Raw genomic sequence first — 14,470 nt, 5'->3', positions numbered from 1 at the left:
CTTATATTGGCTACTTATAGTCTTACTATGTGGACTAGAAGTGGGGGAGGAGAGCAATGGTCAGGGAGACCAGAGCAAGATACAATTTTAATATTAGCTCTGAGATATTAAATTATTCAACTATGGTCAAAGGAGCATAGAATTTTAGATGCCATCTAATTCAACCCCCAGATTTCACAAATTAAGAAACTGAGGCCCAAGTTGACAAAGAGACTTGATTGACTAAGGCCACAGGGTAGTAAGCATCGACGATGACTTATGAAGCCTGGTCCTCTGACTTCAGCAAGACAGAGACAGTGCTCTTTCTGCTGTACTATGCACAAAAAGCAGGTGTCTAAGAAGGTAGTCACAGGATTGCAGGATGATAGATTTAAAGGTAACAGAGTCTGAGTCTCAGAGAGGTTAAGTGACTTGTCCAGGGTCACAAAGCTAGTGTCAAAGATAGGAAGAGATATGAACCCAGGTCTTCCTGACTCCAGGTCCAGCATTCTACCCATTAAGCCATTTCCTAATCCCAAGGGGCCCCTTTCTCTCACACTACATCGCCTCTTCCATGATACACCACCTCCTACCAAAGGAGTGATAATTTGCTCTTTGTCAGAATTCAGTGTGGGAAATCAAGTTGAGTGAAATTGTACTGTTTTTATATCTTTTGTCCTAGAAAATTATTTTTCAGGAGTTCATATCAACAGACAGAATGGTTGACTCAGTTCTGACAGATTGGCCTCAGATTGGGTCAGAGAGGAAGCCGCTTAGAACAAACAGAGGAAGTCATGAAATCACGGGTACTATTGCCTAAGGCTCCTACTGAGCTGCTCTGTTCATTAAGTGAAGCAGGCATTGAATAAAATGACTGTGCAAGAAACGAATCTCAGAAGAGCACAGAAGAATCCATCTAATCTCAAATCTGATGGGAAAAGAATAATATCCCAAAGCTACACTGAATATGCGAATATGAATATGCAAATATGAAAGGAGAAATCCCAAATCTGCTACGAGGTACATATGGCATCAGAACAACCAAAAAGGAAAGAAAATTGCTAGTTCACATGATCTTTTCCTGCGTGGGAACTTGGAGTCTTCAGATTATTCCACACATTCTGGGTGGCAGTGGGTATTTTCAGATAGCTGTCTCAAAAAGCTAGATCTCTTAAATTCTTGTAAAGCGAAATAAAAATCTGGATTTGATTTTGGTTACGATGTGCATTTTAATGATCCACAAGTGAACCAGAAACGACATTCTGAACTTGCCTGATCAACAAGCGCCCCCCCCTTTTTTTCCTTCATTTAAAATAGTCCCATGAGACTGAATGCCCATCTTCCAATAAAATCTTTGTGAAATTTGAGGTGGTATGTTTTTTTTTCTTCTGCCTAGATTGTCAGCGGATTTGTCTCCACAACAAGCAAAACTTTTAGTCCAGGCTACTGAAGGAATGCTATCAGATATCCACCTTCTCTAACCCCTAGCGTGTGCTAGGCTTTGCCAAACTGGTCTATGTTTGGATTTATGGGTAACATTTAATATTAAAACAACACACTTCATTTCTATGGGAGATTGACTTTTGCTCTGTCCCTTTTCTGCGTATTTACATGTCTGTAAAGCAGAAGGATTATGTTTCCCCAGGGGACATATCTGCCCTCTTGGTGAAAGAGCTGGAAGTTCTCCTGGCGTTCCTGAAGTCTCTATTTTGAGACTCTATTATTCATAATTTATATATGTCACTGTCTTTGTGCCAGAAACACTGGAGCATTATTGAGTTACAGTTTTCCAATGATGACACATAGATCTATTTATCAGTTACCTTCATGAACCTAGGGAGACCATCTACATTTTGGCAAATTATCTGATTAGTCAGATATGAAGAAAATTTCAGATAAGTTTTTTACTTTCTCCTATAAAAATTAAACCACACAGAGACTCGTAAGCCCAAAGAATTATGTTCACAAGCATATTCAATGGATAATTCATTGAATCCAGGGTCAATGCCTCCAAGTGGCATGCTTACGGTATCATTGGTTATAAGCATATGATTCAAGTTCCCATCCAGCGTATTCTCTACTAATGGTCCAGGAACCATAAATAAAATGGCAAAACTTTTAATTAGGAAAGAATAGCTAAGTAAATAACAAGGGGGAATCTCCCATATACAAAGTATGACTGTTTCCCACTTATCACCATGCCAAGCACTGTCCTGGATAATTTCCACTCCTTCTGGGGTTGTGTCCTAGCTGGAATGCCTCTCCTGTCTCCATCTCCCAGTAACTGGCTGTGCTTCATTCCACTTTTCCGGTGATCACTGGTTTCCATGCCTAATGTGGCCACTTACTATTTCTTTGCAGAGCTGCTGCTGTCATCTGCTTCGAGGCGTCTTGTCCATTGAGGGGCTGTCAGGTGCTAAAGCTATCTTTGGCTTTTAGGACAGTGCTTCTGACTTTCTGCGTGGCTCAGACTCTTTGGTCATCTAGTGAAGTCTCTATATTCCTGAGAGCTGTTTTTCAGTGCATAAAATAAAATGCACAAAGTTATAAAGAATAAAGATGTAATTTTTTTCCCCATTCAAGTTCACAGACAGCCCCCAGCCCCAACCAAAATCTAGTTTGAGATATCCCATTTCTAGGACTTCTTCCTCAAAGAGAGTTTTTTTTTTAAGATTACTCTATGCCAATTTCAATTTCAATTTTTGGGTGTGAGGAGGGTGGGGTTCACATCCATACCAGTACCCAACAGTCACAGAAGAGATCATCTCAGATCGAGATTTATTTTTATTTTTATTTTTACCAATTCTAACTTGTTCCTTGGCCTCAGTGGGAAATCCCCCCAAGATTCATTTAATATTTCAGTTGGGATGAAAGAATTCCTTTTAGGTCCCATCACATTCTGGCAGCTAGTACCAGGGTCATGCAAATTACTCTAGAGCTCCAACAGGTTCCAAAAGGAACTCAACAACCCTAAAGGGGTAGGCAGACTTGGCTATTTTTGCTTTGCATTCCTGCAGGTATACCCAGGTCACTGTCCCCCTTATACTATGAATAATCATTTAAAAATTTTTTTTAAACTCAGTGAATCATTCGTTTTTATCTTAATTATAAGTTCTACAAAATTATTTTACCAGTATTTTAGTAATTTGTGACAAAAAAAAAAGAAAAATTTTCCTTTTCCAATTACAGATACTTTGATTAAAGCTGTGTCTACAGTATGCTTACCATTTGGATGGAAAGGAAACACTTAGCTATGGAAAGGAAACACTTAGCTATGTCTTTGAGATATTTCCAAATATCTGGATGCTTGGCATCCTGAAGACATTTCTGGATAGCTGGCTACATTTTTCAGGTTTTACCTTTATCTTTGACGTTGGCTGGATAAAATTTAACTCTCCTTATTTGCCCTCAATCTTTCTCCCACCCTGAAAGAAGTGAATGAAGATGAAATGAATCATCAGTGCTGATTCTAACTCATCTTTTTGCTTCAATTTGATTTTTAAATGTTTTAAATTCCAAAACTGCATTTGTTCTTATTCTGTAGGTAATGTTGTATGTTGTTGTTTAGAACAGCCCCAAAAGATTTCAGGTTAAAAAATAATAAGCAAAGAGAAGGGGAAGGAGAAAAATTTGGAACTCAAAAACTTGTAAAAAGAATGCTAAATTTTTTAATATATAATTGTGGGGGGAAATAAAATACTATCTAAAGCAAAAAAAAAATAAGCAAATAATTTTCTTTCTGATGACTTCTGGGAGTTCATCTTGCAATCTTCACTCGTCCTTCCATCTCACTCTGCCTGCCTTTGGGCAGACCATCTAGCTAACCTTACTTGTCATTTTGACCAGAGGTTTACTGAAAAGGGCTTCACGATTTAGCATCTTGTATGCTAAGTCGGGCTGAATCCAATTACTATTGAAAGAAAATTCCAGAGACCTTCTAAGAGTTGCTTTGTGTCTTTGGGAATCCCAAAAGTTGTCACAAAAGAACTTAACAATATTATATATTTAGAGATTTGGTTTTCTCCTAAGTAAAAAATTTTGCAAAGCAAGCTTTAGATTTAAAGAATGATGAGATGCCTTCATTTAGACATAACAAAAAGTGTTTTGTTAATGCTGCTAAATCTTGTGGAGAAGCAAGCGCTAATCTTAGGCTAAAGAATAGTTAAAAATATTTTGTGGTGTGGAATAATCAGATCATGAAAATATTTAAAGATTCCAGTTGCATATTTCTCAGATCAAAATTTGTCATGTTTATTTTCTTCTCCTTTTCTTCAGAGCTGCCAAATATTTTTGGTGACTGACTTTGGCGAAGTTTCCCAGAGCATTTCAACAAAGTAAAGGTCAATAGGTATAAGCATGTTGCCCAGGTGGGAGAAACTAGAGGTGGTATGGATATTATCTATCAATGGTTTGTGAAATGCTTCTTTTATCTATACCTTCCAACCACACCTTCTATTATAAATAAATGTTATACTAAGTTTGTGACAAATTAACCCATCACTTACATTTTGGCTAGGAATGACATGCCTCAGTGCATTCCATTTTAAGTACATATTGTGGGCTATTTCCATCCAAAGTAATACTTTTGCCAAGTTACATATATATAGATCTTTTTTTTTTTTAGAAAGGGTTGGCAGAATTGCTCTCTTTTTAGTAGCAGAAGAGAGTTTGCAGATTTACTATTAGTTGATAAAGTGGGCTAAGGTTAGATTTTCCCAGAGACCCTTTCAAGTCACAAAACGCCACTTCTATGAATATCCTTATTTCTTTACTTTCATTTCTCACAGTTACTTCTTGGCTTCCTAACCAGGCATGCAGTGTGAAAAGATGTACGGCATTTCATGAGAAATGCCAAATGCGGACAATATCAAGAACTACCTTGATATCAGAATGTGGATTAGTACTTAAGGAAGCTAGATTCAAAGAAATAAAGTGATCCAGTCTTGTGAACCAAAAATGTGTGGCTTTTTAAATTCCAATTTTAGGCTAAATCAAGGGTAACAGCGATTAGTCTCAAGTACCCTTGAAGGGTTGGAAGATCTCTTATCTCTGTCACTGCTTCCAGGCCCCATTGTGTTCCTCTCATTTTAGGGGGTCCAAGCACCCCAGTTCCATATAACCACTTAACAGTCACATTAGCTTTTACTGAGGAGCATTTACCTCAATAGCATACAAAGAACAAAACTATAAACATCCCCCTCCCAATAGCAGGGGGGCATAATCTCCCTCACACATGACCTCCTTCCCTGGATAGAGGAGAAAAATTACATTTACAACTAGCATTAGTCCCATCAAATTCCAAGTCCAAACCCACCAGAGCTTTTTCTCTGGGAGATTTGCCTAGAATTTGGCCTAGAATCCTAGGCTCCAAGGTTTCCGTGGGTCCAGCTCCTGAATCCAAGACTACACTCCCTTTTCGCCTAGAACTGAAAAGATCAAAATCTCAAGCCTGTTTCTTGAACCACAGGGCCTAACGGGAAGAAGGTGGCCTTCCTATAACCAGTTTAATACATGGTGGTCCTGCTGTGAGTGACTGAATCACTCACTCAAGGACACTGCCAGAAAAAGAAAGCGACTGTGCCTTCAGTGACTTTGAGAGAGTCATTCAATTTAGAGGCAGTTAGATGATGGAGCTGATAGATCACAGGACCTGGAATCAGGAAGACCTGAGTTGAAATCCATCCTCAGGCACTTGCTAATGGTGTGACCCTGGGCAAGTCACTTAACCTCTGCTGGCCTCAGTTTCCACATCTGTAAAATGAGGATAATAATAGTACTGACCTCCTAGTGATGTTGTGAGGATAAAATGAAATAACATTTGTAAAGCGCTTTGCAAGCCATGAAGTAGTAAATAAATGTTCCCTAAGCTTTAAGATGTACCTTAAATTTTCCCTCTTTGATAAGACTTTCCTTTTTTCAATGATTCCTCCCTTCTAAAATTTTATAAGCTGTAAGTAATGTGATGTAGTATAAGGAGCACTGTGTTTGGACTTAGGGTTTGAAATCCTCTTCTATGGGTTGCTTCTCCTTCAGAGACTTGCTGATTATTCCTACCCCTGGGGTTCTACCGGTAATCTTGAAAGGGAAGCTTTCTGGTAGGTTTCACAAGCCCCCAGTAGTGTGCTCCCCATCATCAATAAACAAGTTGAACTTCACTAGCATTGAGAAAAGGTATTTACTGAGAAGGTATAGTAGGAACAATTTATTTAAATTTAATTGATTAAACATTTATTAAGTATCTGCTATGTGATAGGCATTGTGTTAATGATAGGGATACAAAAAGGGACAAAAGACAGTCCCTAACCTCTTAGAGCTTACAGTCTAAAGGGGGAGACAACATGCAAACAAATATATAAAAACAAGCTACATACAGAATTAGTAGAGGGAAGGCACTGGAATTAAGAAGGGTTGGAGAAGGCTTCTGGTGGACATGAGATTTTAGTTGAGACATAAAGGAATCCAGGGAGGTCAGTAGTCAGACCAGAAGAGGGATAGCATTCCAGGCATGTGGGATAACCAGAAAGTATGCCCAAAGCTGAAGTCTCTTGTTCACGGAACATCCAGGAGACCAGTGTCACTGGGTTGAAGAGTAGGTGGGAGAGTAAGGGATAAGAAGACTGGAAAGGTAGGAGGGGGCTAGGTTATACAGCGCTCTGAAAGCCCAAAAGAGCATTTTATATATGCTTGTGGAGGCAATAGGAAGCTGCTGGAGTTTACTGAGTGAGGGGGAAGGAAGTGACATGATTAGACTTGTGTTTTAGAAAAATCTCTTCAGTGGCTGAGTGGAGAATGGACTGGAGTGGGGAGAGATTAGAGGCAAGCGGACCCACCAGCAGGCTACTGCAGCATTTGAAATGTGAGGTGAAAGGAGCCTGCATTGGTTTCAGTGTCAGAGGAGGGTGGGGGATGTATTTGGGAGATGTCGCAAAGGTGAAATCAACAGGCCTTGGCAAAAGTTTGGGAGATAGCAAACACACTCCAAGATGGCCCCTGGGCTTTGAACCTAGGGCCTGGGAAGATGGTATTGCCATCCACAGTCATACAATAATAACAACTGGCACAAATCCTCCTCCTCCTCCTCTTCTCTTCCTCTTCCTCTTCCACCACAACTACAGGTTCATTCTTTCTTTTCACACTCTTTCTTCTCCTGGGGGGAAGAGTAGACTCAAACCTGAAGTACATGTAAAGAACACATGTGGCTAAGGATAACATCCTGACCCCCGGCTCTGGAAGGTATTTTCTCCCTTCATGGAGACCTCACGCAAGTCCCTCTAAGTGTAGCCCACGGCAGTGCTCTGAGCATTAGTGCTGTTCTAGAGGCCATAATTAGCAATCCATTCCATCACAAAGGGTCACAATCCTTTAAGCTTCTGCCATCCTCCAGGTACCATTTCCACATCTGTCTGTAGGTGCTTTCTCTGTCATTGGCCTAGAAAACTCTCAACCCAATGATTCTACGAACAACTCCAGGCACCAGTGGGATCCTGCACAGAACTTATGGATCTCATCATGTCACCTGGCAATTCCCATCTTGGAATACTAATTAGCCTATGACAGGGAAAAGATAAACACAAAAGAAATATAAGTACCATGTGTTCACAGACACGTGGTGGGCAAGTGGGAGATAGGGAAGCCATACTTGGTGCTGTTTCCACCACCGTCACCTCTGCTCATCTTCAGGTCAAAATAACTTTCTTCACTTGAAGTAACCAAGGAAAAAAGACTGAGAGATGGATAGGTCCTACTTTTGTATGCACTCTGTTCTGGCTCAGTAACTTATGAGTCATCGGTCCGTCTGGTTCTGCAGCCAATTAGAAGACTTTGTCATCACACAGCATCAGCCCTTCAGCCAGTCATGGCTACAGACTTGCTCCTCCTATATTTCCACATGATTGCTCGACCTGAAACCGGCAAGGAATATCTGTGAATGCTTCAAGGATGGTCCCCTCCCCATTCCCACCCTCGATAGGCCAGCTCAACTGTAAATACTCACTACCGCCTTTCCTTCTCATAATGAAACATTCTTGTTATTTTTGTAGTTGCCACAGGAGAATTTTGAGTCATGCATAAAATAATAAAATGTTAGAGTAAACATTTGCATTCTTATATAAACATTGTTTTTAGGTAGAAAATACTCTTTAAAAATCTTCTTGTTAACCTAGTTAGTCTATAGGGAATACTTTCTGTTATTTGAGTTTTTCCAGATTTTTGTGGTAAATCTTAAGAACTTCAAAGAAGTTCACTGTAGGAGGCAATGTCCACACTGATGGGATCATAGGGATCCATTGGGAAACATTACTTTAGTTTTATTTGTGGTTTGACTGATTATTTGTAAGAGCATGGAAATAAAGAAGACGTAACTAGTTTGATTTTTACTCATTCGTTGAATTCATTCCACAAACATGCACTCAAACAACAAATATTAATCCCCTACTTTGTGCAGAGGGCTTTGCTAGGTTCTAGGGCACACAAAGAGTTTGGTATCATAGATATAGAGTGGAAAGGGACCCTACAGGTCATCTATAGATTATCCAGTCAAGCATATCCATTTACAGATGAGAGAACCGAGATCATTGAGAGATCATAGAATCATTCATTTAAGGCCAGAAGATACTTCTCGCCCAATTCCCTCATTTTACAGGTGAGTAAACTGAGGCACAGAGATGATAAGTGACTTGTCCAAGGTCTTGCAGATATTAAGCATCAAAACAGGATTTAAACCTCCAGAGTCAATGCTCCTTCTGTTGTTACCACACTGAGAGGTTAAGTAATTGTCTAATGTCACACAGGTAGTTAAGTAACAAAGCAAGGATTTGAACTCTTATCCTCCAGCACCAAATCCAGCACTCTGACCATGGCATCATACATCATTGTGTCCTTGTGAGGCTTTTCAGTGAAATTACTAGCACCACCATTCTTGGCTTCTACCAATGTACCACAAACGTGTCTGTTCTCTGCCACATGATCACAAGATGGTAGAGGGAAAGAGTGTTTAAAAGACCATCAGTGATGGTGGGGAATTCCAATTGCTTATACACCCTATGAAACCTAACAGGTTGTCCCTATTTAGCAAGACTAAATAGGAGTGAGGTTGGACAGAAGTATTAGAATGTCTTCTCTGAAAGCGGACTCAGAGAAATTTCAGACCCTAAATACTGGGTGAGCTCTCCCATTAATCATCTACAGGGGGTCCACCCAACATACTCGAACCTTCTTCTGGATCTTTTGAAATTGGGTGGCTACCAATGGAGCACATGGCTGTCTATCAATTGTCTCACATCTTGCCTCATGACCAACTTATCTTCTTTTCAGATCAGACATCTGCTCCAATTTCATCTTTGATAATGCTTCTTTAGGGTAATTCTCAGTTGGCAGGGGAGTATGGCCGATTTTCATCTACCATGCACCTCTTCCTTATCCTTGTTTGACCCTCAACTTTAATTCTCCAGATGCTGTGATATTCCATGACCCGCAGCTATGTGACATCACTTGAAGAATATTATTTTAAAAGATAGGCTTTTGTTTCAGGAAAAATCTTTGAATTAAAAACCCCACATAGATATGATAGGGGGGAATGTCCAGAGGTGTGAAAAATTATATCATATATATCAGATTTTTCCTATTGCTGATTTTTTTCTTTTTCTTTTTCATCAAAAAAAGATGATGGGTGAGGACGGGATTGGGAGTGGGGGTATGGTTCCAGGGATCAGACGTTGAGTGCCCGTCCCACATATAGAATATCTCCTACAGGGATGTGCTTCAATCCCTATCATCTCTGCACGGTCCCCTCTATGTGTACAGAGCCTAAGTTATCACCCAGGACCTAATAAATATTTAATTCTTCCTCAGACACAGAATCTCGGAACTATTAGAGATATTGACCCTCTGGGAGTGAGAGACAGTGAGTCTTCACTCATTCTATACTCAGTCATCATAGGACCCTAGAAGGTATGGATCCTTACCAACTGGCCTCTATGTATGGTAGGCATATTCCCAGATTCATCCCTATTCCGGTACTTCAAGATCAACAAAAGTGGAGGCAAAAATTGTCCCCCCTCTTTTCTTTCCCCATACTTTTGTACCTATTCACCTCAACCCTATTCCATCCACAGGCTCATTAATTTCAGCCTACCCATTTGCCTGCACACTCTGGAATTCTCACTTTTATTGTTAAGAAACTCTCTTCTGTCTTAGGGCTCTTCACTTCTTCACATTTTTTTAACTTAGCAGAAAGATGGTTTTCCTTCACTGGATGATCCTCTTCCTCCTGGCTATTAACTATGGGTATCCCCCCAAGACTAAGCTATTCAGCCTTTCTCTAAGTGATCTCATTAGCTCCCATGTGTTCAATTATCCTCTCTATGCACATGACTCCCAATCTATAAATCTACAAATATAAACCCCAGTCTTTAGAGGCCCACATCACCAAATGCATAGCAGGCATTTCTCCTTGTGCGTCTGTCCCAAAGGCATCTTAAAGTCAACATGTCCAAAACAGAACTCATTGTTTCTCCTTCCCCTCCCCCTTAAGCTACCACTTTTTTCTAACTTCTCTCTCTTTTTTTTTAAGGCAATTGGGGTTAAGTGACTTGCCCAGGGTCACACATAACTCTCTATTTCTGTAAACAGTAACATAGTATCATGGAGTTAAAGCTGAAAGGGACCTTAAAGGTTGTATCCCAAACCCTCATTTTCTTTCTTTCTTTTTTTAACGTGTGGGTTCTTATTATTTCCTTTTCTTGTTTGTTTTTGTTAGCCAATGGGGTTAAGTGACTTGCCCAGGGTCACATAGCTAGTAAGTGTTATGTGTCTGAGGCCAGATTTGATTAAACTCAGATCCTCCTCACTCCAAGGCTGGAGCTCTATCCATTGTGCTACCCAGCTGCCTCTTAAACCCTCATTTTATAGATGAGGAAACTAAGACACAGGGAGGTTAAGAATATATAGATATGTGTGTGCGTATGTGTGTGTGTGTATGCGTGTGTGTATGCATATATATGTGTGTGTTTATGTGTACACACACACACACACACACACACACACACACACACATATATACATACATAGTCAAATAGCAAGTAAGCTATCTGAGGCAGGATCTGAATCCAGGTTTTTCTAACTACAAGTCCAATGCCCCCATCCACAATGCATGCTGTCTCCTTCCTCTTCTAATCACCCAGGAGCCCAACCTCAGTACTATCCTCCACAAGTCATTCTTTCTTAGTCTGCATATCCAATCAGATGTCAAATCTCATCAATTCTACATATACAACATCATTCACATCACAACCACTACCTTCTTTCAGGTCTTCTTCAGTTCTTACGTGGACTATTGCAATAGCCTCCTAATCGGTCCCCCTGCCTCCATCCTCTGCCTTCTCCAGTCCATACTCCACACTGACGCCAGAGATATTCCCAAAGCCCAGTTCCGAGAATGCTATTCTAACCCTAACCCTAACCCTAACCCTGCTCAAAAAGCACCAGTAGCTCCCTCTTGCCTATAGGATAAAGTAAAACTCCTCTGGCTTTTAAAATCATTCACAATCTGGCTTTAATCGACCTTCCACACTCATTATCCAAACTCTCCTTCCCTCACTCTAGGTTCCTGCTAAATTGGACTCCTTGGTGTTTGGTGCACAGGACCTTTGGGTTTGCACAGGCTGCCCCCCCAGGCTGGGATTGCACACTGCCTCCTCACCCCTCTCTTTTAGGATCTCCAGCTTCCTTCAAGCTTCTGTTCAAGCGACAATTCCTGAACTGGGCTCCATCCTGATCCCCGCCCCCCATCCCTACGATTAGCGTCTTCCTGCGGGACGTTATTTTATATTTTCTTACATATTTATATTTCCTTATCTATGTACATGTTGCATCTCTTCAATTGAATGTAAGCTCCTTGAATTCAGAGACTGTTTCATTTTTGTCTTTGCTCCTCCAGTCCCTCTTGAAGGGCCTGGCACACAGTAGTTGCTCAGGGCTTCTTGAATGAATGAATGGCATCACGATTACGTCATTTTAACTCATATCTACAGATGGCTTTAAGGTCAGCAAAGTGCTTTTCTCCCAGCAGCTCTGTGAGATACAGAGTACAAGTGCTTTTATTTCCATTTTACAAGTTAGGAAATTCAGAGTTTAAGTGATGCCGAGGTCTTCTGACTCCAAGTGCCCCTGCAACACGTCAAAATGTCCAAATGCTAAATTGTTTGGGCATTAGCTACACGTATTCACACATATAGACACATATTGCTCTTTGGCTAGACATTCAGCAGCACTGAACAAATATTCTTATGGGAGCTGGGAAATAAATTAGTAATCCAGACAAAGGGAGGAATTACTGACTTGAATACAATACCGAGAGAGACCACCAAGCCTGCCTCTGATCTCTACCAGCTGTGTTCCCTCAGGCTCCTCATTTCTAAAACTAAAATAGTAATACTTGTAGTATCCGACTCACAGGGCTGTCCTGAGACTCTAAGGATACAGCCAATAAAGAAGAGTTTATTAAGTACCTACTATGTGTTAGCTCTGCAATAGTCAGCGCACTCAAAAGTGAAACAGTATTTGCTCTCTGGGAGCTTACATTCCAGTTCTACTGGGGGAGACTATTGTTGCTATCTACCGATAAATCAACAGAGGAGATTTCTATTTTGCACCTTTAAAGGTTCCATACTCTGATGAATCTGTGACCTTATTCCCTCCAAGAATGCATGTCAATCGTGTGTGCGTTAACAGAAAAGTAAAGTTTATATCTATATGTAAATATAAGGAGAGGGACTAGCATGTTATTTCATGGATAAGGTAAGGTAAGGTAATTCCCTCTGCTGTTTCAGGTTAGCACCTTTATGGAACTTACAACACTGAGAAACATCTCAAAACCCAGGAGTGATCCCTCCACTCCTCACTCTCACCTCTTCATATTCAATATTTTGCTAAGGCCTGTGGATCTCACTCTTGCAATACTTCTCAAATATTCTTTTCTATTCTCAGTGACACGGCTCTGGTGCGGTTCCTCATCACCTCCTGCCTGGACTCTTACGGCAGCCTGCTTGGGGGTCTGCCTGCATTCAGTCTCTCTCCATTCCAATTCAGCCACAAAGTGATTTTCCCGAAGCACAGGTCCCAGGATGTTCACCCCCTCTATTCAGTAAACTTTAGTGTGTCCTTTTCACCTCCAGAATCAAATACAAAATCTTGTCTGACATTCAAAGCCCTTCATAATTAACCCCTTCTTCCCGGAAGAAAAAGCCTTTCCAGCTTTCTTCTTCTTTCTTTTTTGGTGAGGCAATGGGGATTAAATGACTTACCCAGGGTCACACAGCTAGTGTCAAGGGCCAGAGATCCAATTTGAACTCAGGCTCTCCTGCCTCCGGGGCCAGTGCTCTATCCACTGAACCACCTAGCTGCCCCATTTTCTGTCCTCTTACAATTTACATCTTCCCACCACTTACTCTTCTCTTCATCCAGTGACACTGTTGCAGAATGAGATACTCTTATCTCCTCTGGCATTTTCTCTGGCTGTCCCCCATCTTGGAATGTCCTCCCTCTTCATCTCTGCCTACTGGCTGCCCTGGCTTACCTTAAGTCCCAACTTAGACCCTATCTTCCCATCTTCTACCCAACGTCTCAATTCTTGTTCCCTCCCTCTTTTATTTCTCACTTATCCTGCATATAGCTTGTTAGCACGTATTTGTTTGTTTCCCCCATTGAACTCCTAGAGGGCGAGGGCTTTTTTTGCTTCTCTGTATTTCCAGCGCTTTGCACGGTGCCTGGCACTTGGTGAATGATTAATAAATGTTTATTGACCGAAAATAAAGCGATTTGCCTGGGGGTCAAAGATCGGATTTGACGCTGGCCAGGTCTTCCCCGATTTGAGGCCAACTCTATCCCCTCACTACTTCTCATACCTAGGGAGTGTGTGTATTTGTAATATATCTAATATATTTTACATACCTGATGGGAAGCCCTTTCCAAGCTATGTAGTGTGATACAATCGCCAGCGATTGTTATTCTCCCAGACTTCTTCACTCCTGGGGGAGAGGGGGAGCAGATCTGTCACCGTTTCTCCACCTAAAGTATGGGATTACTGGCATTTTACTTCATTGAAAGGATGCTGATTGCAACCAGGTTCTATGAGCACCCAGGAATCTCCTGTACCATAGAAGGTACGTATGATTGGGGAAATCTTAGCCATCGGCATTTCCATTTTTAGTAAAAATCTAATTGCCAATTCGATTACTTTATAAATACAACACATACAGAGAAAATACAAAGACAAACAGAGCTGAGGAGGAAAAAGAAGACACCTAGATCTTTGCGATGAGCAATTCTGGTTTCAGAGGTAGGAAGGCTGCGCTTCAAATCCCCCTTACAACCTTTCCTCTCCTGGAAGGGTTTTTTCTAGCGCAGCTCTCTTCCTCTGCCCATTTGCCGGGGTAGCCTTCCTGGTACTGGAGACACACTTCCCTATCCCTGGAGGGGAGTGGCCCCGGGAGCC

At 41.1% G+C, this 14,470-nt stretch overlaps 1 long non-coding RNA gene across 1 annotated transcript; it reads right to left on the bottom strand.

Moving 5' to 3' along the window:
* Window positions 1-2,000: 2,000 nt before the first annotated feature.
* LOC110223039 (uncharacterized) lies at window positions 2,001-14,408 on the bottom strand. The gene is made up of 3 exons (XR_002328565.2): window positions 13,927-14,408; window positions 7,569-7,880; window positions 2,001-2,489 (listed from the first exon to the last, which is right to left on the bottom strand). It is a non-coding gene; the product is annotated as an uncharacterized LOC110223039 (long non-coding RNA).
* Between the last annotated feature and the right edge of the window lie 62 nt (window positions 14,409-14,470).

This window comes from Phascolarctos cinereus, unplaced genomic scaffold, assembly GCF_003287225.1.
Source record: "Phascolarctos cinereus isolate Bilbo 61053 unplaced genomic scaffold, phaCin_HiC Scaffold_9;HRSCAF=440, whole genome shotgun sequence".
Taxonomy (NCBI): Eukaryota; Metazoa; Chordata; class Mammalia; order Diprotodontia; family Phascolarctidae; genus Phascolarctos; species Phascolarctos cinereus.
This window is presented reverse-complemented; position numbering and strand designations above follow the sequence as displayed.